The 11,775-nt window shown below is 37.9% G+C and overlaps 1 pseudogene; it reads right to left on the bottom strand.

The window, feature by feature from the left end:
* Positions 1 to 7,994: 7,994 nt before the first annotated feature.
* LOC114046043 lies at positions 7,995 to 9,401 on the bottom strand (annotated as a pseudogene).
* Between the last annotated feature and the right edge of the window lie 2,374 nt (positions 9,402 to 11,775).

Raw genomic sequence — 11,775 nt, 5'->3', positions numbered from 1 at the left:
GAAGGAAATGGGCAAACCACTCCAGGATCTTTGGCAGGAAACCCCTCAAATGGTGTCATTTTGAAAAGTCAGACAAGATTGAAAAATAGCAAATCCTGGTTTTCACTCACTATCCCAATGGCTCCAGACTCCCAATTGTCATTTACCAAACCACATTTCTCATCCACCACTGGTGGCAAGGGACTAATTCCTTAACCAACAATACTAGGAGGTAGGTGCTGCTATTATCCCCATTGTACTGTTAAGGAAACTGAGGCAGATAGAGGTTGAGGGACATGACCAGGGTCATATAGCTAGTAAATGGCTGAGGCCCTGAAGGGTAGTAGTCCTTCTTCTGAGGCTGTGTACTCCACATTAAATATGGCACTGCAATTGCCAATCACTTGAACTGGCACATCCAAATTGGGCTTATAAAACCTCACGACTTTATATGTTCTCCCTTTCGAGGTATCTTCACTCCATTGCCAATCTTATCCTAGAAATTCAAGTAAAAAGAACTGGCACAGATTTGAATGACCATTCATATTTTAAACTATTATCTGACACAGAGAAAATGACAGCCAAAATTATTTACAGGGATAGTAGTCTTTTTAAATAACTTTTATTGATATCTTTTGATTTTTCCATGACTAGAATTTCTCCCCGTATTCTTCCCCCATCCTCTACAATAGAGTCATTTCGCATAACTTATTACAGAGAAAAAATGGAAAGTGGGAATTGATCAACACAATGAAAATATCTGCAGAAATATTCAGTGTACGTCACCAATTGTCCTCTCAACTCTATAAAGAAGTAGGGTGGCAGTGTCTTCAACTTTCTTCTCTGCTTCCCTGTTTGTTTATATCAAATTTACAGGGGTGCCCTGAAAGATTCCTCCTTTAGAAGAGGAGTGAGTGAAAATAGCAACCGATAAGAAGAGCAGCTTCAGGCTTCCCCAGACTTGATGGAAAGGCAGATCTGAAGATGGGTATTCTTCACAGGCCACTAGCAGAGATCTTCAGGGCCTTGGCTGGTCTCTGACTTGATCATGAAGGAGGATTGGTATTGGAAGGTAGAACCTCATGTACCTTGCAGCAAGCACGCAGAAAACATGGCAGTATATTGAGTGGTTGGAGTTCCTCTAACTGAGGGTGCCATTAGTAGTAAAGAACAGGAGCAGGGTCCATAAGCCAGGCCTTATCAATCTTAATTTATACATATCTGGGGATACATGCATTGATTTCATGGTGTTGATTTTCAGCCTCTAGAGGGTGGTGGGATTAAGTGCCATAGAATCACAATAATGATGGGTATTATGACAGTAAGGATAGCATAGCAAAGAAGTTTGCAGATACAGTGACAACATCTGGATTGGGTTTCTGCACTTGGTGTGGTTGAATTCACCACCACAGAGGAGTTTAGTGATTGGTGGTTTTCTTCGTATACCAATGCCAGAGCCCATAAGTCTTTTGTTTCTGGCTGAACAGGATCCATTGAAATGACCTGGGTTTGGGCTCTTCTGGTACAAATCTCCACAGTGATGTGTCTGATCTTGGGGCAATGATTTCTATTTCACCACTTGCACCTGTAGAGAGAAGGATTAATGTCAAAATAACTTTGATTGGCCAACCTGGCAATCTGGGCCCATTTAGTTGCTGTTCACCCCAGAGTGATTTTGGCTGGTAGACTTAACTTTCCTGTCCTATCAGGGGTCTCAGCTAATGACTTCCTCTTCATTTGGTTGCCAGACTCTTCACTCGACTTCCACCTTTTGATGTTCAAGTCACTGAGAGGGGGCTTCACTTTTTTCTTACAGGTGAGAAAGATGTCAACCACTCTATGTTCCTTTCTTTGGGAGATGGATTGTAAAAGGGAAGAAATGGATTATGGAGCAGCTGAGTAGAGGGTAAAGTATATTGCTCTCAAAATTTAAACATTATGGAGAATATATCATTGTGAACAGAAAATATAATTATCACTGATTTTTGATTACTTTAAGGTTTGAAACATTAGGCCAACTGCACCTCAAGTTGCTGATGGAAAAGGCTCTGTGACGAAATTCATTGGGCAGTGAGGTGGTGCAATGGATAGATCATGGCACCTGGCATTAGGAAGATCTGAAATCAAATCAACCTCAGACACTTACTAGCTGTGTGACCCTGGGAAAGTCACTCAACCCTATTTGTCTCAGTTTTCTCATTTGAAAAATGAGGTGAAAGAAATGACAAACCACTCCTGAGCAATAACTCTAGTCTCAGTCATGTCCCTGTTCCCAGTTTGCCATACTAGAGACTGTGGGGAACTTTCCCTTGTGTGAAATCTAAGACTCTATCTCTTGGTTGAGTTGAGTTACCTCACTGCCAATGGGAAGAGATTCTCTACTCTGTATATTTGGTACCTATATTCTCTTATGCATACCTTTTCTGATTTCTGTTTGGATACTAATTTAGATAAATAGGTTTTCTTGGTTAAGTGCTGTGTATGTCCATTTTGGAACTGGTAGTTAATGAAGCCTTAGATATAATGCTTGGAGAGTCCTTCTTCCCCTGCCCTCAATAATGAGATGGCCAGGAATCCCCAGCACTTAAGTCACTGCCTTGCATCTAGTAAGTGCTTAATAGATGCTTCCTGCCTGACTGTCTGTTGAATCTACAGGTAGAACCTGTAAGGAAAGCAATTGGTGTTAGACCACTTCAGTGCAGCATCCAAATGCTGGCTCAGGACCTCCCCAAGAATTCAACTACACCCAATCTCCCTAGCCAAGACATTTGAGACCAATATATCACCGAATCAGAATCAGGACACTTCTGAGTTGGTCTGATCTAACTTTTGCATCAGGCCAACCTTAAGACCTATTGCCAGTCTCCATGTATTATCACATTTGATTTTGACAGCCTGCCTGAGTTAGACTCTTGCAGGTATTAAAATGCAAACCCCATATCTGAATTGACTCCAAGTCCCCTCAACAGGCCAGCTCTCAATTTTCACAGACCTGGAAGAAAAGGGACATTTCCTGGGGTCAAAACCTACCTTGAGTGTCCTGGTGGGAGGCTTGTAGGTCAGGAACACAGCTCCAGCTGTAGTCTAGGCTCTAAGCAGAGATTTCTCAAACTGAGCCAGTACTGGCCTTTTATATCCCCTTGATTCCCAGAGTTCTCCTTCCCTTTTCATTTACATAAAGAAGGTGTGAATTCCACCCTCAACCCTAGTAGTATAGATGAAAAATCCCTTTGTTCCATCTCACCAATCACCATCCCTCAGTACTTAGTTCTCCTCTCAGCTCTCTACTTAGCACCCTCATTTAATTAATACTTCATTCTGAAATCTTTTAGAGTATATCACCCCGTAGAAACAATGAAGTGGGAGTTTACATTGATGAATTAATGACACCACTTTCCTAAGCCCCTACTAAGTGTAAGTTACTTAGACAAAGGGAGGCTCCAATCTTCTTGGCAGTGAAGAGAGCTTACCAGATTTGTGGCTTACTAGCTTTGTGGCCCTAAGAAAACTCTAAATGAGGTCAGGATGAGTCAGACTGAAAAAAAAAAAAAAGATTAAACAAGAACTAACCCCTGACAAGAGAAAAGCCACCCTGATTTGGTAGAAAATAAATGAGGAGGTGGGCTGAGAGTTCTCAACTTGTTCTGATTACTTCATTATGAGTAGGGGTGAGGGGAATTCATGTGAGGAATGAAAAAGGACTAAAAATGACTCTATAGGGTCCAAATCTTAGCTATATCTTTCCTCTACTTTCACTCTTTTCCCAATATCATTCTAGAATCATTTAAATACAATTTACTTGCAAGTCAAGAAATCACCTTCTTGATGTCATTGTTCCTTTTCCAGAAAGAATAAACAACAATCTGTGAGTGGTAGTAGCTGCCCCACTGGGGACCTAACTGGCCAGTTCCAGTTGGGCAATGTTGCTTCTTCCCTCCCTCCCTCCTTCCTTCCTTCCTTCTTTTCTTCCTTCCTTCCTTCTTTTCTCCTCTCCCTCCTCTCCCTTTTTCTATATAGGGAATCAACTTCTTACCTGTGAGTGCTCTGTCCAAAGAAGTTTAATTTTTTAAAATTAATTTATTTTAATTTATCAACAATCACTTCCATAAGGTTTCTATTTTTAATTTTTTCTCCCTCTTCCTCCCCACCTCCCTCTGCAAGACCACACGCAATCTGATATGGGCTATACATATACATTTCTATTAAACATATTTTCACATTAGTGATGTTGTAAGTAAGAATTAAAACCAATAGGAGGAACCTCTCGAAAGAGGAAACAAAACACAACAGAAGAAAAAAAATAGGAAATAGTATGCTTTGATCTGCATTGTAACTCCATAGTTCTTTCTTTGCATGTGGATAGCATTTTCCATTATGAGGCCTTTGGAGATGTCTTAGATCCTTGTATTGCTGAGAAGGGTTAAGTCTATCAATACTAGTACCTAACTTATTATGTTATTCCCTTCTTGAGCCAAATCTGATGAGATTAAGGTTCAAATAATGCTCATCTCCCTCCCTTCTTTCCCTCTGCTGTAATAGGTTTTTGTGTCTTTTCTTGTAATGTAATTTACCCTTGTCTGCCTCCTTTCTTTTTCTCCCAGTACAGTTTCTTAGTTAGATCAGATTAATCCACTTACTTGGATCCCTTTAACCTACTTGATTAGAATTTTTTTTATCATTACATCAAAGTTAACTTATACCCACCCCCTTAATGTATACCCCTTTAACATGGTATAATAACAATATAGTTCTAAGGGTTATAAGTGTCATCTTACCTTGTAGGGATGTAAATAGTTTGCCCTTATTAATAACATGTTGTTTCTTTCTGTTCCATTTACCTTTTTATGTCTCTCTTGAGTCTTATATTTGAAGATCAAATTTTCTGTTGAGCTCTGGTCTTTTTATCAGAAAGGTTTGGAAGTCTCCTATTTCACTGAATATTCATCTCCTCCCCTGAAAGATCATGCTCATTTTCACTGGGTAGTTGATGCTTGGTTGTAATCCAAGCTCCTTTGCCTTAGGGAATATCATATTCTATGCCCTATGGTCTTTTAATGTAGAAGCTGCAAGATCCTGTGTAATCCTGACTGTGGTTCTTTCTGGCTGCTTGCAGTATTTTCTCTTTGACTTGGTAATTTTGGAATTTGGCTACTATATTCCTTGCCATTTTCAATTTAGGATCTCTTTCAGGGGATGATCTGTGGATTCTTTCTATGGCTATTTTCCATTCTGGTTCTAGTACCTCAGGGCAGTTTTCCTTGATGATTTCCTGAAAGATACTCTCCAGTCTCTTTCTTTCATCATGATTTTCAGGTAGGCCAATAATTTTTAAATTGTCTCTCCTGGATCAATTTTCCAGGTCAGTTGTTTTGCCAATGAGATATTTTACATTTTGATTTATTTTTTCATTCTTTTGTTTTTGTTTGACTGATTCTTGCTCTCTCATAGAGTCATTAGCTTCCATTTGCCCAATTCTAATTTTTAACAAATTGTTTTATTCTATTAGATTTTGTACCTCCTTCTCCATTTAAACAATTGTATTTTTTAGGGACTTGTTTTCTTTAGTGTACTTTTTTTTCCAGTTGGGCAATTGTATTTTTCAAGGACTTGTTTTTTACAATTAATCTTTGTCCTTCCTTTTCCCAACTATTGACTCTCTCTTGCATACCTTTTATTTAAAAAAGAAATTTGAATTTTTCCCAGCATTCTTCCTTCATCCTCTCCTAAAGAGACATTTCAAGGGGCAGCTAGGTGGCACAGTGGATAGAGCACTGGTCCTGAAGTCAGGAAGACCTGAGTTCAAATCTGGCCTCAGACCAAACACTTGACACTTACTAGCTGTGTGACCCTGGGCAAGTCACTTAACCCCAATTGCCTAAAAAAAAAATAAAAAAGTATTCTTTAAAAAAAAGACATTTCACATAACAAATATTATTTATTATGGGGCAGGTGGGGGGAGAGGAAATGAAAAGAGGGGAAAAAGTCAGCAAAACTGATGAATGCATTGGAAAAATCTGCAAAAATAAGGCATATACCACACACATGATCGGTGTACCTCTGCAAAGGCAGAAAGTTGGGTGTGTCTTCTCATATCTCTTCTTTGGGTCCATGCTTGTTACTTGCAATTACATAACATTTGCTTCTGATTGTTTTGTGGTCATTCTTGCCATTTATTTTGTCATAAAGTAGTCCTAAAACCTGGCTTGAGATGAGTTTCCTGCTGGGCAAATCAACATTTCTTCTGCTCTCATATTCGTGATGCAGTGGCAATTTTTTTTAACCTTACAATCACCCTTAAACCAGTGCTCAGTGTTACACTATTACAGTGACAAGAATTTCCCTTAAATCAGAGAACTGCCAAGTTCCTCAGGATGGATCTCATGGGCAATATAGACAAGCCCAGTCATCTCCTCCCTCAATTGGATTCTGCTTCATCCAATCAGATCCCATCATCTTATTATTGAAAAAAAAATCAATTAAAAATAGAGAGTTGGCTAGGTTGCTGCATCTACTCCATCACTTTGGATCCACTCCCTCAATTAATTTTTCAAAGTTTTATTTAACAAATTTCACTTGATACAACATAGCTAAAAGGAAATTCCAATCCAATGAAAGATTTAATCAATGCCTCACAATTTAATATAAACACCAAAACCAAAGCCCTAGAATATCTATATTGTTTCTGAAAATTGTCCTCATTGTCTTAAAAAGAAACAAACCTTAAATGTGCCTTATAGGATGGCAAAGGAAATAAATTAGAATATGTCATATGCTTCCCTTTTGAATCACACAGTTCTTCATTTGTTGTTTTTTTTAAATCATATCAAATGTTGGAGGGCATATGGAAAAAATTGGGACTCTAATGCATTGTTAGTGGAGTCGTAAACTGATCCAAACATTCTGGAGAAAAAAATTAGAATTGTCTCCAAAGGGCTATAAAACTGCATATCCTTTGACTCTGCAGTACCACTACTTGGTCTCTATCCCAAAGAGATCAAAGAAAAAGGAAAAGGATCTATGTGTCCAAAAATGTTTATACCAGCATTTTTTATGGTGGCAAAGAACTAGGAATTCAGAGGATGCCCATTAATTGTGGAATGGCTGAACAATTTGTGGTGTATGATTTTGATGGAATATTATTGTGTTGTAAGAAATGACAAGCAGGATGGTTTTATAAAAAAACCTGAGAAAACTTATATGAAGTGATGCAAAGTGATGTGAGCAGAACTAGGGAAACACTGTACATGGTAACAGCAATGTTGTGTGATGATCTGTGACTGATTTAGTTATTCTCAGCAATACAATGATCCAAGACAATTCCGAAGGACTTGTGATGAAAATTGCTATCCACTTCCAGAGGATGAAATGATGGAGTCTGAATGCAGATCAGAGCATGCTTTTTAAACTTTCTTTATTTCTCTTGTGGTTTTTTTTTTGTCTGTTGTCTTTTGTTGTTGTTGAGTCATTTCAGTCATATCTGACTCTTCATGACACAAGGTTTTCTTTTACAATACGACTGATACGGAAATATGTTTTCCATGACTGTATATGCATAATCAATAGAAAGTTAGTGTCTTCAAAGGATGGGTGGGGGGTAAGGATAGAGAGAATTCAGAACTCAAACTTTTAAAAATCAAATGTGAAAAATTGTTTTTACATGTAATTGAGAAAATAAATAAATATATTTTAAAAAACCATATCTCTCAAAATGCCTTTTGACATTCCTGATAGTCTGGCATAAAAGTTACATTTAACAGAACTGAGATTGCTTTAACCTCAATACTTAAGAGCACTCATACAACATAAGTACCTTGAGAAATACTGAATTTTTTTTTAGCAGTTGTAATCTTTATTCAGCTTGCTTATCATGAAAGATTATTTTCCTGTGTTCTAAAAATATCAAACTTGGAGCTTTTAAAAACAATTCTGATTTCAGTAACGGTAATTGTAAACCATAAACTTGAATTGCAAACCTTCATTTTTGTTTGTTTTTCTTTAGAAAAGTTGACTAGGGGTCAATTATCAGGATACACTACTGATTCATTTCCCATACTGGACGTGTCTGATATTTCTTCCATACTATTCATTCCCATAGATGCAAAGCTCCCCAAGTTGTAGCTGCTGTTCACTTCTTCTTGGTTCTCTATACAATCTGTGGTTGAAAAGTTGCTGAAGTTTTCCTTTAAACTTGGTTATTTATATTTGTTCATGCTTATCTGACTGTCATAGGCACCTCCATAAGCTTCATTCACATTCTGGCTAGATGGACTGCTATAACTAGATTGGTTTGAGAAGCCCATGCCTTCCATCATCTGGGGATCATAAGCTCCACTGTCTGTTTCTGCTACAGAATTCAAGAAGAGTTCTATGTACCTGTGTTGCATATTTGCTTTGTCTTTTGACACAGCTGCTACAATATCTTCATGAGTAAGTAGCAAATTCAACATCTGCTTCTCCAGTCACTCTGCCATCATATCCAATTTCAATGTGTGCTCCTATAGGTTTGAGTGGTGAGAAAAAAATCATAGATATCATTTTCAGTAGTTTGTAAGGTAGTCCTCTCATGTGCACGAAATGGCCTGCTGGACTCTGGAAGGTAGACCAGCTGTCTCCATAGCTATGACCAGACATTCCTAAATAGTAATTGAGGTCTCTTCCAAAGTAATATTCATTACTATATCCATTGTAGTCATCATAACCTGTATACCCACTTTCACAGGCACCACACCTCATTCTTTCAAACCCAGCTCTTCTACTAAGACTGTCTTAGCATCTGCCAGCCTGAGTTCTATCATAAGGACCTGGATGTTGCCTAGTCATTAACTTTTGAGGAAGATCATAATGAATACTAACTTCTGCCTGGCTGCTCTTGAAGATTTCAATGTACCTGTGCCCTATTCTTTCCTTGTGTTCTATAGAGCCTTTTCAGCTATTTCCTGGGAGGCAAATTGCACAAAGTCTTTGCCACTATTCCTCCCTTGAAAGTCTACTGGCAACGTTATCCCATTTGGCATGATATCCAACCCTGAAAAAAACTGAATAATGTCTTCCTTGTTGCAGCTAAATGGGAGTCCTCTAAGGTGCACATAGCCATCACTGGTAGTGTCAAGGTAATTTAAAGCAGTGTGGTTCAATACCCAATCCATCTCAACCTTGTTTGACTTGAATACTTCAGCATATCTATGTGTCATAGACTCTCTATCCTTTTTCAGTGTCAGTTTGACTTCATCTTCAGGTTCGAGTTCAATGAATGCTTCTCACTTGGTCTCCCATCTCTGGTATAGATGAAATGGATGCCTGATGCCCTGTTTTGAATTTTTGCATTCTGAGAAGAAGTGTTGGATATCACTGGCTGAGCATGACCAAGGCAAGCCCCAGATCTTCACCACAAAGCCTTCTTCTCCTTTGGTGCTCAGCATCATCTTGTCTAGTCAGCAGCAGCAGCTTGATATGGGACTGTCTTGAGATTTGACTTCAGCATATCTGTAAAGAAAATCTCAATTCATTTTTTTCAGTTGACTCTCTACAGTTCTCTAAGTAAACCCTTATGTTTATTTACACAGATACTGTGAAAAGTTTCCCAATAAAACCTCATATCATCCTCTTTATTTATTTTCTCAATTTTCTTTTTTTATTGATTTATCTAGAATTTCTAGCACCATAATGTAGTATTGGTGGTAACAGACAAGTTTGCTTTTTGCTTGATCTTATAGTAAAAGCCTCTAGTTTGTTCCTTTTCTGTATAATCTGGCTCTTGGTTTTAGAAAGCTAGTAATTATTACATAAAGGAAAGATCTACTTATTCCTATCTCTCTCTCTCTCTTTCTCTCTCTCTCTCTTTCTCTCTCTCTCTCCCCATGTGATACTGCAGGTCTGACATTTCTGAAATTGATGTCAGTCTGAGGAGAAATGGGAATTGACCCTCTTTTATGATCTATTACTAAAAACCTGACCTATTCTTTTTCCTACCCGTTTTCAGCCTCATTGTGGTCACTTGTGTATTACCCTTTCCCTTTTAGACTAGGTTCTTTGGCAAAACTGGCAATTGTTTCAACCTGCCTCAGCATACTATAGCTTTGCTACCATGGAGGTTGTTTTTGTGTGTGTGTGTGTGTGTGTGTGTGGAAAGATTTCTTACTTTCAAAGTAGTGGGTGTTCAGGTAACCCAAAGTCACTGCATTATTGTTGAAAAGACTCACCATTCCACAAAAACTGCAGAGAGAATTTTGGAAAGCATTGTGGCAGACATTAAGTTTAAACCATCATTCACAACATACACCACAATAAGCTTTCAATGGATAGTTAATAGACAAACTATTAAAAAAAATCACATCCTAAATAAATTTGAAGTCCAAAAGTGAAGATTCCTCTCAGAGGTATGGAAAGAGGAAGAGATTCTGTAGAAACAAGACACAATCATAGTAGATAAAATGAACAATTTTTATTACTTAAAATGGAAGTTTTGGTACAATAATAGCTAGAATTTGTGTAGCTCTTTAAGGTTTGCGAAGCACTTGACAAATATGATCTCATTTTTATACTCACAACACTGGGAAGTAGGTCCTATTATTATCCCCATTTTACAGTTGAGAAAAGTGAGGCAGACAGAAGTTAAATGACTTACCTGGGGAGATATAGCTAGTAAGTGTCTGAGGCCAGATATGCACTCAGTTCTTCTTGTCTCCAAGTACAGTGTTCTTTCCACTGTACCATCAAGCTGCACAAACAAAAATCAATGCAGTTACATTTAGAAGGGAATCAAGTCAAGGGGAACTTTTGTAGGAGGTTTTTCTGATGAAGGTCTGAAATCTAACATACATATACAATTGATTCAAATATATAAGAATGAGAGGCATCCACAATTGATAAATGATTAAGGGATATGTGTAGTAATTCTCAAAGGTAGAGATCCAAGTAATTAATAGTCATATAAAAAAGTTCTACATTGCTAATAGAGAAATTCAAATTAATACTCTAAGGTTGTACCTCAGAGTCATCTGATTAGCAAGGATGACAATAAAAGACAATGACAATGATTGGAAGGGTTGCAGGAAAATAGGTAAATTAATGTACTACTGGTTGATTTATGAACTGGTCTATCCATTCTGGAAAGCAATTTGGACCTATAAAATCACCAAAGTCGCCAAACTATATATACTCTTTGGTGCAATTGATATCAGTAATTGGCATATACCCCAAAGAGAAAACAGAATGATGGAAAGGAGCAACACACACACACACACACACACACACACACATTTATACACATATACACACATATACATACATACATACATACACATACATACACACATACATACATATACACATATTCACATACACACATATACACACAGACACACGCAGACACACACACACACACACACACACACACACAGTATTACTTTTTGCCCTAGCAAAACCTGGAAAGAAAGTCAAAGCCCATCAGTTGAGGAATGGCTGAAAAAATTATGGCATACAAAATGGAATGGAAAATTATTATAGTGTAAGAAATGATGAAAGGAGTGAATTCAGGAAAACCTGGAAAGACATGTTACATGAACTGACGTAGGGCAAAATGAGCAGAACCAGGAGAATATTTTAATAACTACATTATCATTACAAAAACCTGACAGACTTAAGAAGTCTGATTAATGCAATGAGCAGTCATGACTCAAGACTACCAATGATGAAGCAGGCAACCCATTACCTGATAGAGAGGTGGAGGTCCTGAAGGGCAGATGTATTTTTGGACATGGCCAATGTGAATTTGTTTTGCTTGACTTTGCTTATTTG

The sequence above is a fragment of the Vombatus ursinus genome, unplaced genomic scaffold (genome assembly GCF_900497805.2).
Source record: "Vombatus ursinus unplaced genomic scaffold, bare-nosed wombat genome assembly UNPS02014780.1, whole genome shotgun sequence".
NCBI lineage: Eukaryota > Metazoa > Chordata > Mammalia > Diprotodontia > Vombatidae > Vombatus > Vombatus ursinus.
Note: the sequence above shows the minus strand (reverse complement) of the source record. Positions and strands in the feature narration are given on the sequence as shown.